We start from the raw sequence: 17,197 nt of genomic DNA, 5'->3' as shown, positions 1-17,197 counted from the left end.
GAATCAGCCACTGTGTGGCCTTCAGGGAGAATGGCTGACCCTTCTCAAGTTGAAATATATGCCTTCTCTAAAAGGCAGCCTAGCCTCTTATACCACAGCATGCTCTGATCAAAGGTCATGCTTCTCACCCATTTCAATCAGTTCTATTTGCAAACTTACTCCATTTGTGAACTGGCCTGCCAAAAGATCTGATGGCTCTTCAGACTTTTACTCCATCTTCTATTTAAAATCAGTAACATTACATCTTTTTTTTCTCCCATATAACTATCAAAGTAATTCTTGAGAGAATGGCCCTGGGGAAGACTATCTAAAATTCATTTCAGAAAGGCCAAATGTTGAATCTCAGTATTTCTGTCTAGTCTGGGAATTTGGGGCATCACTGCTAACTATCTGAGCAGAACATTGCCCAGTTTGCTTTATTTTTCTTTTCTTTTTTTTTTTTTTTATCATCACTTGATAACTTTTTTTTTTTTTTATCATCACCTGATAACTTTTTTTTTTCATTGCTTTTAGAAAGAGGGGAAGGGGAGGGAGGGAGAGAGAGAGAAACATTGATGTGACAGAAACATCAATTGATTGCCTTCTCATACATGTCCCAACTGGGAATTGAACCTGCAACCTGGGTATGTGCCCTGACTGGAACTAAACCCTGTGACCTTTTGTTATATGGGACAATGCTCCAACCAGCTGAGCCACACCAGCCAGGGCTGCTTGGATTATTTTTCTAGCTGAATATTATCCTGACTTCATCAAACAATTCAGGTCTACAGAGCCAATTCAGATTCGAAGAGAAACATAAATACATTCCCTAAGTAAGGGAAAATAAGATAAAGAAGTCAGAAAACCCTGACTAGTCTTAGATTTCTTAGAGGAAATGTTAATACAGTTAAATAAGGTTTATAATGTGTTAAAGAAAGTTTAAAAATCGAGTGATGTTTGTGTCAGGTGATAGGAGTGTGTGGCCAATGGATGTAGCAGTGCTGGACTGAGTCCAGAGGTTTGGTCCCAGGTCCTCCACTAACTGACTCTGCCATGTTAGGCAGAGTATTTCCCTACCTGAGGCTTAATGTTCTCATCTGTAAAGTGATAGAATTGGCCTTGGCTCCCTAAGATCCCATTCAGCTCTAACATGTTGAGGCTATGAGTCTATAAAATATTTGAGATGGCTAAGATAAGAGGAGGCAGATGGTATATTGGGCTCAAGAAGAGTAATAGGAGTCAAGAAGTGGAAAAAAGAAGACACATTTGTATTTAAAACAAATAAAAATTTTAAGAAGATATGGAAAGTAACCAAAGAAGGTAAAAACTAACAGTAAGGTCCATTTCCAAAGGTGTAGAAAGTAAAATTGATAAATAAAATAAATAAATAGGAAGCAAAGAGCATGGCAAAAATCAAAATATTGGACATGCTCTGAGTAGAAAAAAAGAGGATGTTTAGTGAAAATTTAAGATATCATATATTCATACTGCCAAATTCTTTTTTAAAATATTTTTAAATTTATTTATTGTTTTTCTATTACAGTTGACCCACTTTTTCCCTCATTGCACTCCTCACCCCATCCACCCCCTCTCCTACAGTTAATCCCCACCCTGTTTTCCATGTCCGAGGGTCATTTATACTAGTTCCTTGATTAGACCCTTCCCCTTCTTACCCCCTTTCTCTCCCTGCCCCCCACCCTGGTAACTGTTAGTCTGCTCCTGGTTTACATGCCTCTGGTTCAATTTTGCTTGTTTGTTTGTGTTGTTCATTAGTTTCCTGTATTAGGTGATATCATATGGCATTTGTCTTTCACTGCCTGGTTTATTTCACTAAGCATAATACTCTCCAGTTTCATACTGCCAAATTCTTCTTTTTTTCAATTAAACTTAATTTGTTTAATATTTTATTGATTATGTTATTACAATAGTCCAAAATTTTCCCCCTTTGCTCCCCTCTGCCCAGTACCCCCCTTCCCCCAGCAATCCCACCCCCCTTAGTTCATGTCCATGGGTCGTGCATACAAGCTCTTTGACTGCCAAATTCTTAAGAAGAAAATTTATATCTAGTGATAAACATACGTTTTAAAAATATATAAACTGATATCCTCTATTTATCTATTTGTCTATGATTTCAGCCAGGCTAGGGAACTTGGTCTTATATGACAATGTGTTATGAAATCACAATTACATAATGAAGTAACAGGACAAAACATTGCCTATAGCTACAGAATGAATGTTTGTGCCCCCCAAAATTCATTTGCTGAAATCCTAATCCTCAATGTGATGGTATTAGCAAGTGGGGCTTTCAGAAGGCGATTAGGTGATGAGGGTGAATCCCTCATGTATGGGATTAGTACACTTATAAAAGTGGCCCACCATGGAAGGACAAGTGGGCAGTCTGCAACCCAGAAGAAGGTCCCCACCAGAACCTGACCATGCTGGCATTCTGATCTTGAACTTCCCGCCCCCAGAACTGTGAGAAATAAATGTTTGTTGCTTAAACCACCCAGTCTGTCATATTTTGCTATAGCACCCTGAATGGACTGAGATGGAGATATAGAAAAGTTAACTAAATTACCCAATGTCACAGAGCACATAAGAGACAGAGCCAAGATTCATGCATGAGCCATAGATTCTGGAGCCTCTTTGCAGCTTATTTGACACAAGGAAGTCTTTAATAATAAGAAAATAAGTGTTGCAAAGATAAGTAAGGTAGTACAAGAGGTCTGGAAGGCTGCCCTGAGGAAGGGACATTATATGAGGCTTGAAGATGAGCAGAAGCTAAGCAGACACAGAGCTTGGGAAGCACTGCCAGTAATTATCAAACAATTACACTTTACTTTTCTTCACGAAGCCATCACACTATTATCACATACAAATGCCTCAAATAACTTTTAAGTATGCATTTTAAAACTTATTTTAGCAATCCCAATGGAGTACTGAATCATCTTTTTATGTAAATTCAGGATTAGACAACCATTTCTATCTAGACTAAGCTGCAGAGACACTCTCTGAGAATCATTCCTGCATGACAGCCCCAGGATCCTGGAGATTCTGGTAAGGAAGCTCTCGCTTTGAAATGATGCAAGCTGGGGAGCAAGGGAGAAAGGGTTTTCAGGTTGTCAGTAGAGACATGTTCTGCCATAAACGGAGAATAACAGGAAACCACCCACCTCTGCCCTTTACTCTAACCAGTAGCTGGGAGCTCACTGAGGGAGGGCAGACAGGATTCCTAGTCCTGGGGTTAAGAAGAGGTTCCATGAATCAGAGTGGAGCCTATCTTGGCCATGATGGAGCAAAGGGAGCAGATGAAGTAGTTAGCTTCGGCCACCCCTCCTGACAGGGAGCAGCCTACAACAGACTAGGGGGCGCAGGAAGCATGAATGTCCATGGCCATATACGGGGCTGCCGAGCTGCAACAGGGTATGTCCAGGTGGCTTGTGTGTGAAGAGATGGAACAAAGGGGCAATCTGTGTTGTGTGCATATGTTGAAAGCTAGATCTAGACCAGTTCTAAAATATGTTTTACAATTCTGGGTCCAGGACAGTTTTTATGCTTTCTGCAATATTTTCCAAAAATGATCCTCTTATTCCTCAAAGAAAAGAAGGTCATATCCATAATTCTAGCCTTAAGGTTCTTTTTTAAAACAATAAAATGGCCATCTTAGGACAAGCATTCCTAGGAAACTATTCCTTCTGCAGGTTATTTTTCAGTCATGATTTCCATTTTTAATGATAAATCTAGCAGGATATTATTATGTATCAACACTGCCATACAAAAGGACTATACACTACTTTCCACTAGCCTATCCACCGCTCCCCCCCAAAAAAAAACAACTTGGGGTTGGAATACTTACCTGAGGGAAGAAGGAAAGGGAACTCATATTAATTGACACCCACTTTATAACTGGCACTTTCACATGTACCACTGAACCTTCATATCCAACCCACTAAGTGGAGCCCTATTTACAGAGAAGCACACCAAGGTCAGGGGCTCTCACCTTTACACCACTCCCTCTTGCTAAATAATTTTAATATCTGTGCGTTAAGAAAGTCAGGCAGAGATCATTCAGAAATATGATCTGCTCTTTCACGTGTTCAGCATAGATGTTAGACATTTCTAACGAGGTTAACAGAGGCAGTGCCGACACGGCCTGGAGAGCCTGCCTTCTCTGGGGAAGAGCAGGCCATTGACCATATTGAGAAATGTTTGGGTACACAGGGAGAGGCCACAGTCTGACCTTCAGAGGAGTCACACTTGTGTTTCCTTCGGGTACCCACCCATCATTGAGCAACCGGCTTTGGAAATCTCTTGAAGGAGGAGTGAAAGGTGGAAGTGACCTAGACTGAGACAGGCTGGCCCAGGAAGTTGGTGATGGGCGTTGATTGGTGAAGGGACACTGAAGGCACAGGACACAGATGGAGGAGATGGCTCCAAATGGGAGTGAGGTCACCCAGGTTCCTTCTGCCAATGATGCAAATTTGGGAAAAGGTTGATGGAGCCAGGTTTTCCAAAGAAATACTGCAGAGTGGATTTTGATTGTCCTGTGACAGTAATAAAGAATAGCCATTTATTTCTTTCACTTCCCAAGGTAAATAAATAACTGACCCATAAAACCCCATGTTGCTGAACTTGGCCTCATATCCCCTTTGCTTCTAGTTCCACTCTTTTATTTATGTATTTATTTCACTAACTTTAATATGTCGGTTATTAAAATATAACCCAAACAAAACCTAACTTATGAAAACTAAAAGTCTTAGCAGGCAATGAATGTTAGTATTTTTTAAGTGTATTCAAATGCAACATTCGTATTATATCAGCATTTTATTTCCAATTAAGAAAAGATTTTTTTTAGGAAGAAAAACAAACACATTCTGAAAGATTGTGCCTATTTCCAACCTCCTTGAACATGGGTGGCAGTGCCAACAATAGAAACCAGCATGAGGAACACGTGATTTCTCTCTTTAATGGGGTTATAAACATATTACAAGTAAATGCTGAAATAATGACTTTCTTTGGATATCTTTTTAAATTAGAGCTGAAAGAGTTTATAAAAATAACAACCACCTGGCAAGCCAGCTTCTCTTTGAAAGCTGACTTAAAATCAAATGAGAGAAATAATTAGGACAGCTGGAAAAAATAAAAACAATAGATAGCAGACACATCATTGAGAGACACTACAATGTACAATCTCAATTGTATCATGGTTTACTAAACCTCTGCTTCTCCCCCACACACACACTCCCTCAGTTCTTGGTCACCATGAAAAACATTGTATATCAATATGCAAAACCAAAAACACAGTAACATTGTAATAGCCTGAATGGGAATGACAATAACAGAGGTCACTGTTGCAGGAATATTATATCTAAATAGACACAATACTGCAATTTGAATGAATCAGTGTTTCTCCTTTTTGTACGGAGTGGTAATTTTTACTTCCTGCAAGTTGTTCCTGGACAAATACCTACTTTTTGATATATGTACCAAGTCTTAAATTTGGTTTTTCAGATATGAGGCTTATTTGGTTTCTAGTGTCCAAATTCAGAATTTCAGAATTATTCCTAAATAAAGGCTGGCCTCCATTAAAAATCAAAACAAAAACACCTCACCTGAGCTAAATTATGCCACTTTTCTAAAATGCAGAAGCTTCTGTAGTCAGTTTTTCTAAATAGCATGTATTTTCTTTCTGCCTTGCCAAGGGGTGAAGGGAAGGCCATATGCCAAAATGCCAACAGTTTTTCCTCTGGGAAATGGAATTACTGGTAATTTTTATTTGTACTTATGTGCTCTTCTGTATTTACTAAAAAAAATTATAATTTAAAGCCAAACATTACTTCATGTAAATTCTTCAATCCTGTAAAAGGATTTAAGGGCGGGGGGATAATGACTCGGAAACACACTAACAACATATTCACTGACAGACGTTAAAGACAAGCTAGGAGCAATGGGACTGGAATGCACAGAATCTGCAGCTCCAATTAAGTGCAAATCACTGGCACTGTGAGTTAACTGTAGTGTGGGGAAGGGTCCCGGAGTAAATCAGGGCCGTTAATGACTGCACAGATGGAGCACAGAGCTCAGTGTGGATCTGGAAATTGGGTTATCTAGATACTCAGTGAATGCCATCCTACATGGGGGTGTAAAAGCCACTTAATCTCCTCAAGTCTCTCTGCCATCAAAATATCTTCTTTTCCGCAGGCAAAGCTTCTGCTTCAAGTTAATGGAAACTGAGAGAATTGGGACATCTCTCCCTTTACTTTTTCTCTCTGTCAAACCAAGATAAAGGTGTTATTTGAACTTCTTTATTTGAAGAGGAGAAGCACCTGAATGAAATGTGGTCATGATCAGAAATCTTGAGAATTTGAAAATTTCCAGACACTCACATAAATGAAACAATGCCTTGAAGAATTAGGAAGAAAATTATGCTGAACAAAAGCATAGCTATCTAAGCAGTGTTCCTTGAAATAAAAATGTTTTCCACCTATATGCATTTAAAAAACTAGTGCCTATCAAGAAGAAAAAAATGAAAAAGGATTTTAAATTAAAATTTTAATTCAATCAAAATGATTCAGGTTTTTACATTTTAGTACACTGGCAAATGCAATTTTTTTAAATTTGAATAGCAATAGCTAGTTCAACATTTTTTCCTGAAGGTTTCATTTGGCCATGACCCTTCTTTTAAAATTTCAATTTAAAGTTTTGCTTCTACAAGTTTAATAATCTTACTAATTTGGAAGGCAAAGAGTATATATAAGTAAAAAATATTACTGATTTTTTAAACCAATTCATCAATTAACTAACTAAAATTAATTAGCAATCTTGAATGAGTTGTTGGATATCTATGAACTACAAATTGGTTCTCACCAAATATTTGGTCAATGAATGAATAAACAAATGAATGAATAATCAAATAATACTCACTTTTTTCATCCTAGCACTAGATGACTTGCTCTAACCTTCCTTGACCTATGCATTCCTGTTAGCAACAGTTCCCAAATACAAGTCAGCCGATGAATACCAACCCATCAACTAGTATAAGCCAGAGATGAAATTTTTAAGAACTTGCATACAGTGAGAGAAAGAAAGTAAGAACAATATACTTGGTTTCTCCTAAGGCTAAGTGATTCAATTTAAGGGACTCCCCTATAGTCTAAGAGTTTGTCCTTTGCATTTCTTTGGAGCAGACATGTCTTTTCTTTCATGAAATGATTTTTTAAAGCAGTAAACACCATGCAAAAAATATTTTTCATGCATCAGGAAAAGCCCAGCTCTCAGCACCTCTCCACACCCCTGCACTTGCCCATCCCCATCTTCACTATAGTTTAGGTTTGATTATGTGTCCCATTCAGCCCAGTCCCCTTCCCAGACTGAGTAGCCAGGTAAGGCACATCTTGGAACCACAGTACCTGGGTCCCGCAGAGAGCACCTCAGTGACTCCACTGGGTAGAACTCCCCACCACTGTCATTTTTCCATTGAGACCCAATCCAGGAAGGTAAGATGATAATTTAATGTCACACAGAAAAGTAAGGAGAATAACATTTTATTTAATCTTTTCAACTACCCTAAGAGACAAAATGTCATCCACATTTCCTACCAAAGGAAACCAAGCTTGCCTATGGTTTACCAACGATCACATAACCAGTAAGAACTGAGGTCTGGTCTCGAGGGAAATTTACTAAACTCCAAAATCTATACTCATATAATAATACATCCTTATACCTCCAAAATTTTAGTAGTCAAAGCACACTTAAATCCAAAATACATTACTCATGACTCCCTGCAACTATTATTCTGTAGTTACCCAGGAACATCTCAGCAGAAAAGGTCTAGAGATGTGGCACTGGGTGGAGACCAAAGGGCAGCTGAAAACACTCTTATTTCCCCAGCCCTTTCCCATCTTCTTCTCTGGCCTTCATCAAATAGGACCTGATTCACAAGCCATTTTCAGGTTGCTGTGGTCCTACGTCACTGCCCCTACCAAGTCCGGCACTGGGGTAGACAGCCGCTAAGGTGGGTGCCAATGAAACCCACCTGCTGGTATTCACACTCTTGTGTCGTATGCTCCCTCACTGTACCTGGATCGGCCTGGAAAACCAACAGCATATGAAAGAGATGATGCTGCATAACTTCTGAGAGCAGGTTATTTAAAAAATGCAACTTCTGCCGTTAGTTCTCTCTCTCTCTCTCTCTCTCTCTCTCTCTCTCTCTCTCTCTCTCTCTCTCTCTCTCTCTCTCTCTCTCTCTCTCTCTCTCTAATTTCTGAGGATACTTGGGTAGGCTACAGAGACTCACATAGTGAGAAACTAGAGTCTAACAACCCCTTGTTAGAAAACAATCCTTCCCCAAGTGAGTGTTCGAATGAGATTGCAGCCCCAGCAAACAGCTGTGTGAAACCTCACGTGAGACCTTGGACCAGAAGCACCCAGTTAAACTGCTCCCAGATTTCTGATCCACAGGGAAAAAAATCCATTGTTTTAAGCTGCTATGTATGGATGTGACTTGTTATACAGCAATATATAACAAAGTGAAGCCCTAAGAGTGTCCTCTGATTACTAAACATTTCTCTTACCCTGGCCCATTCAGATTGATCCCTTTGAGGGAAGGATGATTCTTCTCCTTGCCTCCCATAAACAAATCATTTGTGTCCATACACTGACTCCCCCTCTCTGGCTGGGGCGTAAGCTCTACAGCTAACTCACAAACATTTTCGCTTGAAGTATGTGTGTGTTTCTAGATAGTGAAATCTTTGGAAAGCTACTCCTGTCTTCCTTTCCTTTGCTCCATCATTTTTATACTCACTTTAGTTTTTGAGATCTTTCTCTCACAAGTCGATAGAAGCAAGAAAATTTTAAGGAAGAGTTTGACTCCTCTCCTGGGTGGAATATTTAAGTCATATATTATCATTTGTTTTTAGGAAAACCAGTACAATTATGCAACATAAATTATTTTAAGGCATCTGGGACTTCAGTTCAATTTAAAGTCCTATGAGGTTTATTATCAAAATGAATGATTATAAAATATATGCATGCAAATGGAGAGATAAAAAAAATTAAAGAGCATATGAAATTGAATGCATACTACTTGTAATTCCATGCCAAACTGTCACAAAAGACAGCAGCTATGCAATACCATGTAAAAAATGTGGTTTAGGGAGGGGAGAGGGAGAGAAGGGGGATAAGTAAGGGAAGGGTTTAATTAAAGAGCCTGTATGAAAGACTCATGGACATGGACAACGGGGAGGGAAATGATTGTGGGAGAGGGGGTGGGTTGGGTGGGGGAGAGAAATTGGGGGAAAAGGGGACAACTGTAATTGAAAAACCAAAATAAAAAAATTTAAAAAAAAAATGTGGTTTATAATATTTACAACTTGAGAACGTGGTTATAATATTTTACCATCATGAATATATATTATTAAACAGAATAGAGAATTAGTCTCTCGTGTTAATAGGAGGAGGAGGGAAGAAGGGTTTGCCGTACACTGTCCTCAGTGTTACTGCCAAAGCAAAGGCCCCTACTTCCACCCTAATGGTGACCACACTGAAAATCTAGTAAAAACAGAGATTTCCTATTTTTTAGTGTTTTTACTCTAAGAGTTCATTGTGAGCTAATGTAATTCAATCAATATTTAAAGTGTCAAAAATGTAAAAGCTAATCTATTTGAGACTCTAGGGGTAGGGGAGGAGAGAATAAAAATTGAACCTTTCAATAGCTACCCTGGAAGAGACCACAGTCTAGAGAGAGAGAGAGGCAGGTATGAGTGTGGAGAATGTGAACCAGGCTTGTGGGAATTGTGGCAGTAGCCAAATTATAGGCTCCCCTCTCCAGACTCCTCTTCTCACCCATTCTCTACTCATTTCTCTTTCTTGCACAAAGATCCCCATTGCTGAGAAAATATTGTTCAGATTCAACACAAAGCCCTTCAACATTTGGTCTGAAACTCCCTTTCTGTATTGAAATGACACTCTAGAAAACAATGGGTGAGAAAAGAATTGATACCACTGGGAAAGACTACAGATTCTAGTGTTGTTCCTCCAGTGGAGTGTGGCCATGCACTGTTTCTGCAGGACTTCTCACCGCCTAACTCCCTCCTTCAGCAAGAACTAACTGCTAAGGAAGGATCCAGTCCTGCAACCAGGGAGCAGCAGGGTATGTCCCTGTAGGGACAGGTACAGAGGGAACAAAAGGGTGCATTGTTATGAAAGATATTAACTGGTATTGGCATCTCCTTTCCAACCCCACTCACTGGAGCCTCAGACCCCCAGAGAGGAAAGCACTGTACTTCTGAATGGCTCAGGTCTCTATGTATTTCACCCAGGTGGGGGAAAATGCTCTGGGATCACCCTTGAAGATAGACAGGGAGGTGAGATTTGGAGGTAAAGAAAATTGCTTGGAATTCATTAGGCTGATGCACTGAGGGGATAAGAGTTGAGGAGCCTCCCAATGGGAAGGCTTTTTTTCTTTTGATTTGAGTATTTTCGTGGGTGGGGATTTCATGCATGATGTAGAGACAGGCCCTTCTTTCATGTATCACTCCAAATACCACAGTAGGCCTCTAAGAACGGGACACTCTAAGACAGAAGACAGTGGGGCCCTGAGCAGTCAGTGGGAGCAAACATCTGACTGAATTGCCAGTATAGCCAAGAGATCAGCCTCAACACCCGCACCATGTAGAAGGACCGAGAGTTAAGATGGCAGCACCATGGACTAGTGATGAGATCTCCTTCATTGTGCCCACGAGCACCAAATCAACCCAATTTCCTGCATAATTCCAAAGGCAGAGCAATCAAAGACTGAGTCTTCCACCAGTCAAATGGGAGGAAGCTCAGAGAAATGTATACTTGATTTAGAGATTGAAGGAATGCACTATATATCATGTTCTGAAATGTTTATATCAGTAGACATAGTTCAGGGGCTGTTTCCAGGAAAACATACTCAAACCACTGTGTTTCTAGGTTCCTGTAGGCCTGTTTGCAGGCTGAGCCTGTGTGCATGGCTCTACAGAGAAAACCACAGTACACTTTACAGAAAAGCCATCTCCTCATTCCTGCCTCCTCGTTTCTATGGGCCACAGGCCAAATCCAGGCTGCTGCTGGTTTTTGTATAAGCCCTTGAGCTAAGAATGGTCTTCCCATTTTCTTCAATGGTTGAAAAATCAAGACAAGAATGATATTTCGTGACATATAAAAATCACATGAAATTTTTAAATCTACTGTCCATAAATAGTTTTGTTGGAAGACCCATGACTATTTGTTCCCTTGTATGACCTATGGTTGCTTTCACCACGATGGCAGAGATGAACAGTAGCAACAGAGACCCTATGGTCCCCAACATCTAAAGCATTTATTCTCTGGTCCTTTACAGAAAAAGTTTTCTGACCCCTGCTTTGTTCATGTGGAGCAGGACATGATTAACAACATTTAGGAGGAAGTGTGACATTCTTTATTAGTAAACCAAGTGCCCAATTGAGGGCAGGTCAAGCTCCCATCTCAAGCCTTCTGGTGGGTCCTATCCTAAGTGGGGCAAGTGCAACTATCCAGACAAATCTCCCTGGCTAGACAGCTTCTATCCCATGGAAGGACTGGGAACAATGGAACAGAAAGGGAAAAGCTATACAAAGAAACCAGGGAGGAACTAGACAATCCCCAGGCCTGCAGCCTCTACCTGTTTCGCTGTAACAACATATGTAAATACAGATAAGCATGGAGGGGAGGCAGTGGGCCAGCCTGGACTGAGAAAGGCATCCCCAGCTGCCAGCCAAGGGTCGCCTGCCTTTCTCCCGCCACAGAGTTGTGGAGGTGGAGAAGGCAAAATGACATTTGACTAAAAAACTGGAGAGAAGGCCAACAGAGAGAGCGGCCTCCTCCCAGGTGGCCACAGACTGCTTTCCAGACCCAAAAGAGGACCACTGAGAAGCATTCTGATCCAACAGGCTTCTGAGTGGTGCGGACTGTGTGTCCTGAGTGTGTTGATGCTCCTCGGTAATTATATTCTGAGAGAGCAACTTAGTGTAAATATTTTGGGAGGTGAATACAAACGATTTGGCAATGAAACTATATGCCTCAGGGAATTGTTTTAAGCCATTTTTTAAGTTTCCCCTTTTAACTGAAAATATTAGAAATTGATATACATTCTCACTAATGTCCTCTTTCCATCCTCCTCTCTCATTTGTCTTTGTTTTCAATCGAAGTAGGCAAGGGGCTAACTCAAAACAAAACCTAATTGTTTCTGTAGTCCTTTCATTCTACATTTATTAAGCACTTACTAGTTGCAGGGCACTGTGCCAAGTATACGCAGAAGGAAACAAAATGATTAAAATGAAGTCTCAGCCCCAGAGAAATAGGCAGTTTGGGAGGAGACATATAAATGATTAAAAATAACAAATATTTAATACTGGGGAGAAACCGTATGGTTATGCGTATGTCTTTAGTGTCAATCAACTAAGATGCCTGGGTTGTGCAGAGTGAAAAGATGAGCCTGGATGACACCCAAAATGAACCTCCCCTCAGCCACCAGTGCTCCAGTGAAAGGTGATTTCCAAGCCAACTGCCTACATCAGGGCTTTACAAAGTCTGGTTGGAATGGCGGCCCCCCCAGAACAACCTGAAATGTTTGCTAACAACCACAGCAGCTTGTCCTCAGACCTGCTGAGTCTGGATCTCCAAGGCAGGGCCCAGCGCTCTGCCCCACCAACCAGCTCCCTAGGTCCTAGGTCACTGCCCAACTGGTTACACAGGCTGGACAAGCGGTCCTTAAACTTTCCTCTTCATAGACTCCTCTGGACCCTAAACCAATGAAATTAGAACATCTGTGGAGTGGGCTCAGGCACCAGGAGTCTGTCACACTAACCAGGTGATCCCAGTGTGCCACCAAATTTGAGACACAGTGTTCCAGCCCCACTGCTCCCTTAACGTTCCACAGAGATGAATAGGCTCCATCTGTTTCCACAAAAAGTACTTACTCTTTTTCACTGATCTAAGTAGATGCCTGCATTTAACTATTAAGTAGCCCATATTTTCCTTTTGTCTAATCCATCCTCCAAGGTCTGGACTTTATAACCCAAAGTTGATCCATTAATAGGACAGACAGTGCAAGTGTATGTGTGTGCACAGCACGCAGGTGCCAATCGTCACATGGAGAACTAGAGGCGAGAAGTTGAAAAATACAGTCTAACAAGCTACAATACAAAAACTGCTAACAGTCAGGCTGTCCAAGGGGCTCTGGGGACGCAGGAAGGCCTAACCAGCCAGGAATCGGGTGTGCCAGTGGGAGGCTGGGAAGGAAAGTCACTGTAAAGGCTTCTTGGAGAAGGAGGCCCTTGTGCTGAGTGTGGGATGAATGGAAGTTAGCCCCCAGTGGAGGAAGCGATGACCAGCTGAGCAGACACCACATGCAAAGGCATGGTCATATCTGAGTTTTTTGGAATATCTGGAGCAAGATGTGGCTGCAAAGTGTCCCTGGCCTGAAAGATCACAGTCCCTTAAGGGCCCAGAATAATCACTGTTCTGGTCTACAGATTCTCAATCCAGCTCCAGGATTTTTAAACAAGTTCCTTGTGTGATTCTAAAAGATTCAGAGTCACAGGCGGAGTCTTAGTAAACAGAAGCTGGCCTTGACCACTGGCTACATGGACTCTTTCGGCTGGCTAGAGTAGGCGGTGGCTGAAAGCCACAGGCTGCACACCCCAGCTCACCCACCTTCCTGCCCAGGCGGGAGGTCACTGTACTGCCTTCAGAGGGGAGAAACTTTGGCTGCAGTGCTCCCAGGAGAGCCACTCACCTTGCACAGACGGGGTTCAGTGATCTCTGGCCTCTCCCAGATGCTGAAGTTGCCACTCCCAAATTCCTACATTCCTGCATTCCTGGGAGCATTTCTACAAGCACACCCTCATTTCTGGCAAGAGGGTGGGCCTGTGTTGACAATGGAGGAAAGCCCTTGAGTACAGTAGACCCTAGATGTATCCCCAAGGAATGCATGTGAGTACTTGTCAAAAGCCTAAATGCATGAATTTTGCCATAGCACATAATAAAATTTCTCCCATTAACTTCAGTGAAATGAACTAAAACATTGCAATCAGTTGCTTAATGAAAATAATGGAATATGTAAAGAGGAATGGAAACAGTGAACCAGCAAGAGAGGGATGTTGGGCAGTCAGCTAAGTTTACACACCAGCTGGGTGACTCCTGGGCAACCAAGACCAGACAGCATGTGATTCAAATCTGTGCTCCAACAGAACAAATTGCTACAGGTCATAAATCTTCTGGGTCATGTGCAAATAGCTGAAACCAGGAATGTTAAACCCATAAATGCCAAGGGTGCGTTCATATATCAAAATGAACATTTGTGCAGACAACACAAGTCCAAGTGAGAGAAATGTGCTGTTGCATTTATGTGTAAATAGGATAGATAAAAATCTATCCACTCAATCTATGCAACAATATCTCTACAGCTCCCCACCCCCATTTTTCAAAGTCAGAGATGGATATAATAAAAAGATTTTTCTGAATTAAAATGAGGGCAAGTGATTTGAGAAAAAAAAAATTTCTGAGTTGTAAATGTACTTATAAAGAAGGGCTTCTAAGAGGATAAAGGGGGAAAGCTACAAAAAAGAAAGAAAGAAAGAGAGAGAGAGAGAGAGAGAGAGAAAGAAAGAGAGAAAGAGAGAAAGAGAGAAAGAAAGAAAGAAAGAAAGAAAGAAAGAAAGAAAGAAAGAAAGAAAGAAAGAAAGAAAGAAAGAAAGAAAGAAAGAAAGAAAAAGAAAGAAAGAAAGAAAGAAAGAAAGAAAGAAAGAAAGAAAGAAAGAAAAAGAAAGAAAGAAAGAAAGAAAGAAAGAAAGAAAGGAAGCCATGATGCTTACAGGAAGTGCCAACGCTGGAACAAGCGACCTGTATCTGAAGAAGGCATGAGATTCAGTTCACACAGCACTAAGGTGAGGTGAGGTTACACCGGAACAGCCAGCCCTGGGAGCCCTTGGCTGTCGTACAGACTGCCCAGGGGCTGTCCAAGGGTGTGTCTGGAGACAAAGGGCAAAAGTCCAAGACAAGTCAAAATGAAGAGGCAGAAGTGTCCTTCTATGAGGACACACAAATATCTAAAAGGTTATAGCATTCACCCCAGGGAACAGGAGGGAGAAGAAGAAAAAGATCTCAGGGGAAATTTTAACTTGCAAGTGACTGAATTATAAACCTGAACTTGCTGAGAAAATTCTGAGTTGGATTGAGTTTACTTAGAAATGACTAAATTCAAAACTTTCTGCTGAGTCAGAAATTACATTGTTGTAAGAAGATCAAGAAGACAGTTTTACACATCCGAGTAAGGAATTGGAAAATACAGAGAGGTCTCTCAGGCTTTGTTTATTCTCTCCTCCTCACACAGGCAAGGTCCCTCCTTTCACCAAGGTCCCTCCTTTCCCAAGGTCGAGCCAAAAGCAGTGGCCACTCCCTGAGGTCTCCTTCCAGAGCCACTGAAGTCAAGGGCACCAGCAGAGGCAGGTGTATCTATTCATTTGTTCACTCACTTATTCCACAACTATTTGCTTTGTGTTCCACACCCTGGAATTCTGTATCATGGAGCCAAGGGGAAGTGTGAGAAGCCAAGAAAAACTACACCAGATTTTTCTTTAGAGAGAATGCCACCCTTAAAAATCTTTCTTAACAAAGAGTTGTGGTGTGTGTGTGTGTGTGTGTGTGTGTGTGTGTGTGTGTGTGTGTTTTAATTTATAAAACCCAATACAGATGGTCTTACATTGGTTTGACTTCTAATTTTTTGACTTTACGATGGTGCCAAAATGGTATGTACTTACTAGAAACCATACTTCAAATTTTGAAATTTGATCTTTTCTTGGTATAAGCAATACAGTATTCCCCTGTGATGCTGGGCAGTGACAACAAGATGATCTTGGCCAACTGTAGGCAAAAGGTAAGTGTTCTCAGGCTTAAAGTGGGCTAGGCTAAGCTATGATGTTCATAGGTTAGGTGTATGAAATGCATTTTTGACTTATGGTATTTTCAATTTAACAGTGTGTTTGTCAGGAAGTAATCCCATTGTGACTCAAGGAGCATCCATATTGCCATTGGGTCAGGGAAACGAGCATACACACACCCAGCAACTGAGAGTAGAATATGAACTTGAGCTGCTTTTCTGAAAGGCAGTTAGGTACTATATATCAAAAGTCTTTAAAATGTGAATCCTTTTAACCAGAAATTTCAGTTTTGGAATTTACTTAAGACAGCAATATTTATTTATTTATTTAGAACTTATTGGGGTTATGTTGGTTAATAAAATTATATAGGTTTAAGGTGTACAATTCTACAATACATCATCTGTACATTGTATTGTTAAGCAGTAATTTAATCAATGTAGTGTCATGTTTAAGAACCTGTCCTTTGTGCCAACAGAATCTGGCTCCAGATGCTAATACCACTGATTAGCTGGGTGACACTTTGGACAAATAACTGAATGTGAACTTCAACTTCCTAGGATGTTAAATGAGGGTTGTAGTAAGAACTATCACACAAGGTTGCCATGAGGGTAAAATGAGCTCAAGCATGTACATGCTCAGCACCAGCACACCTGGCAAGATGTGTGAGGTCAATAAATGTTGCTACTGTCCTTGACCCATACTGTTTTCTATACATAAAGATGACAGTTCATGGATGGTCATCACACCATTGTTTGAAGGAGGGAAAAGCTAAAAGGCAATGAAAATATCTACTAATAAATGATTCATAAATTTTGACACATCCATGCAATGACTATTAGGCCGTCCTTAAGAAGTGTTATGGAAATGAATCTATTGGTACAGAAAGATGTTCCCAATGTATTGTTAAGCCAAAGAAGCAGATTAACAAACTAGCATGCACAGCATGAGCCACTTTTTCTTTATATATACATATATATGCAGAGAAAAATATATTGACAAATAGATTCTAAGATATTAAGATGGTTAGTTGTCTCTAAGAGAGAGTATAGATTTTTTAACTTGTATTATCTTTGGCTTTTATATTGAATCTGTATTGTGTTTATAATAAGCAAAAAAAAATTTTTTTCATGGTAAGGTCAGTTTTAGAGTGCAAAGTCTCCTTGGGAAGTCATAGGTGAATTTTATCAGGTGACTATCAAAAATCAAGATGATCCATCACATAAGAACTCAAAGGATGAGGAGACTAGAAAATCATTGCTAAAGGCAAGACCCACCAATGATGCTAAAACTCATGG

This window comes from Furipterus horrens, unplaced genomic scaffold, assembly GCF_987537825.1.
Source record: "Furipterus horrens unplaced genomic scaffold, mFurHor1.1.pri manual_scaffold_1, whole genome shotgun sequence".
In the NCBI taxonomy this organism is placed as follows: domain Eukaryota; kingdom Metazoa; phylum Chordata; class Mammalia; order Chiroptera; family Furipteridae; genus Furipterus; species Furipterus horrens.
Note: the sequence above shows the minus strand (reverse complement) of the source record.